The 5,353-nt window shown below is 33.5% G+C and overlaps 1 long non-coding RNA gene across 1 annotated transcript; it reads left to right on the top strand.

Moving 5' to 3' along the window:
• The first annotated feature begins 1,010 nt into the window (after positions 1-1,010).
• On the top strand, positions 1,011-4,995 carry LOC144246649 (uncharacterized). The gene is made up of 3 exons (XR_013340315.1): positions 1,011-1,058; positions 2,448-2,567; positions 4,951-4,995. It is a non-coding gene; the product is annotated as an uncharacterized LOC144246649 (long non-coding RNA).
• The last annotated feature ends 358 nt before the right edge of the window (positions 4,996-5,353 follow it).

Below are 5,353 nucleotides of genomic sequence, written 5' to 3'. Positions count from 1 at the left end.
AGAGTCCTGAGCAGTGTTTATTTGGTGAGGGATATTCTTGGGGCAAGAATAGGGCCAGAACTGTTCAAAGAGGAAGCAGTAAGAACTCAGACCCAGTATGCTTTGCAGTTTGAATTTAGATAAATACTGAAACAACTACAAGGAACAGACAGAAAGACTGCTGTTTTTCCTGGCTGAATAGCTAATCTTCCCAGAAGAGGCAAAATATCATTGATATAGTGATGGCTTCTGATAAAAATGGTTGCATCAGATCTGAAGTTCTGGTAATCCCTTTATTAGCAAGGTGTTTGATGCCTTTGTTTAAAATTGGATATGCCACAGAACCTACATAGCTCTAGCTGCGTATTTTTTACTCTGAAAAAAATGTATGCACTGCCATACAATGGCAATGAAAACTTTATTTCCAGATGTTCACACATGTAAGTATTTTTCCAAATCACATTCTACTACCTGCATAGTAGAACTGAATTATTATAATAGAGAAAAGTAATTTAAATTCAGAGGCTGAGGCTGTACTTTAATGGCAAAAATCCCTTTGAAAGGGAACCACTAGTCCCTGGCCGTATTAAGGGAACAATTTCTGAGAGAGAACAACTTGGTGGCTGAGTAAATGCCCATGCCAGTAAAAAGTTTATGGAGCTGCTGCTTTGTAATAAAAGTAATGAGCCCTCTGTTGTTATTCTCTGTAAATATCAGATTATGTCTAGCAAACTCAATTTATAATTAAAATATAAATTATCAATAGGTAATTTGCTGGTTTGTATTTGGATTTTTTTTTCTAAAGCTTTCTTATTAGCATTTTCCCCTTAAAATAATTATCATTAAATTGAAAGTCTTTTTTGCAAGCTCAGGATTAACTCCTGTTCAAGCAAGAACTTACATGAATAGTTTTGTTGTTGTTCAGTTTTTTCAGTACAAATGACATATTTTTATCCAAACAGCCTTTGTTTATATTTTCTGTGCTTTTTTCTCAGTTCAACACAGAAATACCTATTTTCAAGGTAGTCAACATTGAAGTGGTGGCTCTTGTTTTGAGAATCCTTCATACTGAACCTCTGGTAAGATCATGGCTTGTTCATGATGGGCAAGTACTGTTTTATGAACAAGATAGTGAGCTGAGCATTTAAGATCTTAGCCAGCAATGTACACGAAGTTCTCTTTATGGCACTCCTTCACCCAGGCATGTGATATTTCAAGCCTATAATTCAGTACTGAATCTTGGTTAGCCCTGGATTCACATCTGGTTTTGTATATGGGTCTGAGGCCACCTATAATGTTTAACTTCATTTTCATGTCTGTCTGTATGAGGAATCAAAACAAATTCAAGCAGAAGATCTCAAAAGAATGAGGTAAGGTGACCCTCTGATCAGTTTTAATCGTATTTTGACTTAAAAAAAACTGCTGGCATAATTTGTGATGCAAATACTTAACTCCCCATGTCCTTACAAACAAAAGTCCGATTGGCTTCAGTTGCAAAAGAAATGCCGAAGGGTGAGAATCTTTATGTGAATACAGAAAGGTAGGAAAAGAATGCTTCTGGGAGTCTCAAGGATTTTCAGAAACAAGGTATAACAGAAAAACAAAATTTAGGGGGTGAATATTGTAAATGTGTTCTTTTGAGAATTAGGTCATAGCAGGAATGTTTGCTGGGAGGTTCTAAATCTCAGTGTTACTCATCATCTTATGAAAAATTACAGTATTTAAAAAGCCCAGCTGCTTTTTAAAGATAAGTAAGGCCATAAAATCAATTAGTAAATCAAGATAAGTAATGGTAAGCATCATCAGCCTGGCACTTTGTCGGAACTTCAGTCTTTCTTTACCTATGTTTACAGCAGAGACAGTAATCTCAAATTCATACTCTTGATTTAGAAGTAGACATTATGTATCTGTAAAACCCAGAAAGAGCACTTCTGCCCAGGTTGTTTGACTGGGGGAAATGAATCCAAACAAACAGATTAGCATTACACTCCCATGGCAATGAATGTAGTTAATGAATATGACAATAAGCTGAAGCACATCTAATCAAACTGAAATTAAATAATTATTACCAAATGATAGTGTATAACGGCAAATTTTAAATGGAATTACATCAAATATTAATTTAACATAAAACACAAGGGTAATTTCTCTTGGAACATGTCAAAGATTAAGGTTTTCTGTTTTATTATTCACTTTCACAAGAAGAGTGTCAAAATTCAATCACCCTTTTGTTTTATTGATAGCCAGAATTCCATTAGACCTGGCCAGAGGAGAGGGAAGATGAAACATGCCAGCTTTTTATCTCTACGTTCATACTTCTTGCAAGAAAAAGCATAAAATGGGATTCTGGAAACCGTCTTGCTGTCAGGATTCTAGTATGCTTTCTACAGTTTTAGCTGCTAATCTGTAACTGTAGCTATGTTATAGCTACAGTTACAAATTATTGTTTGCATGTTTTGCTATCCTAGGTCGACTGCACTGGTACATACAGAAATTTTGCCCATCATTTGCACAATTCTCTCCTGACAAATTCAGCATTTCATTGGGAAGAACAAGAATTCGAATCCTGATATAATCAGACTGTTCAGGTAAAAATCTTTTTCACCTCTGGTGCCTTTCTTCTGATAGCAGCACTGAACCAGTCATTTCTGATGTACTAGGGACAAGAATAGATATGTTAGCAATGCTGCTGAGGGTCAGTGTAGTCAAAGAATTTAGTGCTCTAATACTCTTGAGCACTTGTTTTACAGTATATCATAGTTTTAGGATATGTCAGTCTTCTCTATGACATCAAAGCTTTAACTGATTGCTTGTATTCTCTTTAGATGGTTAAAATGGAACTAAAACAATTTTGCAGTTTGGACTATGTAGTATGTTGTACAATTTTATCAATATTATCTTTGCCCAAGATATCAAGATACCAAGTCTCACCAAATGCCTTTATAAATATTTCCATGTAAATGTCAGTTTTATATACAGGTACACAAAGTCACAGGGCTTATCTTAATCATAAACCCCATCCCTTGATATCAGAGAGGTTTTCTATTCTCTCTTTTTTTTTGGTATGTTTGGCAATCTTTGTAATTAGATGTTTTAGCTAGTAGGATACAGTGCCACATGAAGTGGAATCTTCTGAAATGCAGACAAATATAAGGATCCAATGACCCAGAAACACCTGAAGACAAAGTGCTTTAATGGGTATATATCACATAGTGACAGTATAGTAACATTTCATCAAGTTGAGGGTTTTTTTGGTGGTTTTTTTGTTTGTTTGTTTTTTGTGGGTTTTTTTGTTTGTTTGTTTGGTTGGTTTTTTTGTAATTTTTGTATTTGGTGACCATGTTGTGATAGAGAGTGAGCAATAGAACCATGAGAGGGGAATACTGGTGATTTGGTACAGCCCTGCCTCTGGCTCTGCAACACTGACATCACACAATGGGCCAAAGGAAAGAATACATGCAAAAGCTTTTTTTGTCTGCTCTATATCTCTTACCCCTTACTTAGTATTAGATTTATTTTTACTTACACATCCATATTTACTAGATGCAGAAGAGTGATTGGATGATTATTTATTTAAGAACTGAAAATATTTTCTATATGTGATTTCTAGAAGAGCGTTTAAAGGATTTTCAGGCTTAAAACAAATTTAAATTTCTAATCTTCACATCACTGCACAATCAAATATATGAATACATAATTACTGAATCTTGGATATACTTTTCTGTATGTATCTATACAGTGTTACAAGAGAAGCATCAACTCTGTGGGTTGCTTTCACATGATTTGGACAGAGATACTTGAAAGTCAGATTTCTTTGTGCCTAGCAAGAACACTTATGTATGTTAAAGAAACAACAGCTGTATATAGCTCATCTAAAAGATTATGAATAAATAAAAACTGATATTTTTCATCTCTCATATAATCTCCAAATGAATAATCAAGAACAATGTAAAGCAAAGGGCAGTGGGTGAAATTCTTAAACATCTTAAGTCACTGGGAATTGTATTATTGACTTTAATGGAACCAATACTTTAACTTATACATTGAAGTTCCAACCCTTATGAAAATGCCACGGGCAGGTCATTAATCATAACCATGTAGGATTACCCTAGTACAAAACTGTACATTAACTTCTGATATGAAAAATTATTGTTTTATTTGTACCTTTGGGAGGGTGTGGTGACAGTACTCACAAAAAAGTTAAATTAAAATGGGGTTTCTTATTCAGGATGGAAAATACACGGTGATTGCAGCAAAAAGTACTTCTTTTTTTGCTTTCTTGGAGAAATACAATTATGAACCACAGCCTAAGCCTGAAGCTAAAAACATTAGCTTAATTTCTTCATATGTCCTACAGCTCTTATATCAGGAGCCATTAGTTTAAGGTTAAAACACATACAGTGCTAGTTATGAAATTAATATGGATTATTTGAAACAGAAAGGTTATTTAAATTACCACTGTTCACAAATATGTTAAATCTTTAAACTGAAAGTATGTACGTTTTCAAAAGAACTATGAAATGCCTTTAGCAGTTTGGAAGCATTTCCTCCTGAAAGCCAAAATAAGGGAATATTAAATAACTTCTGAATCACGGGATTCATTCTTTATTTCCCACTGCAAATTTTTGAAATACAAACCAGATGATTTTCAGTTTTATGAAAGTACTTTAAAATGTTTTATTGGATGCTAATAGTAATTACACTATTTCTGTAACTGCCAGTCTATAAAGCTAGGAGAATAATAATTACAAAAATAAATGCGTAAAAAATTAAGAAAATATCTCAATAATTTTTCAAACTGATTTTTTACTATGCTATTTTTCTAATGAGTTGTCTATTACTGCATTTAATATTAAACAGATTCTTAGAAAGTATGATGATTAGAATGATATAATTATTGAGGATGACAGACTGAACTTTGAAAGATAAGATGGCTTACATAATATTGTTTGTTTCCAAACTTGAAACAAGAAAAAAATCTTGAATATGCTATGAATATCCTATGGAAAATATTTCTTTTATTAAACGGAGATGGAGCAAGTGTGCTGGGATATAAAAAGAAGTTCTTCTCCACCAAATTGTAAGTATTCACAGCATTCTAAATTTCATTTATAACATTCAAATAAAACCATATTCTTCACCACAAAATACTGAAATGTGCAAAATTTTGTCCTATATCTTGAAAATTTTAGGTCAGTTTTGAACTGTTGCCAAAAACATGGGGAGACTATGTCAACTTATTGTAGGAAGGCAGACAGAAAAAAAAATTTAGTCCAGCGTGGCTATATGAAACCCTTTGAGGGGAAATAAAGTAAAATATAGCCAACTACTACAGGTGACTTAGGAAAAATGCATTCATCTCTTATTCTGTCTA

This window comes from Lonchura striata, chromosome 8 (assembly GCF_046129695.1).
Source record: "Lonchura striata isolate bLonStr1 chromosome 8, bLonStr1.mat, whole genome shotgun sequence".
Taxonomy (NCBI): Eukaryota; Metazoa; Chordata; class Aves; order Passeriformes; family Estrildidae; genus Lonchura; species Lonchura striata.
Note: the sequence above shows the minus strand (reverse complement) of the source record. Positions and strands in the feature narration are given on the sequence as shown.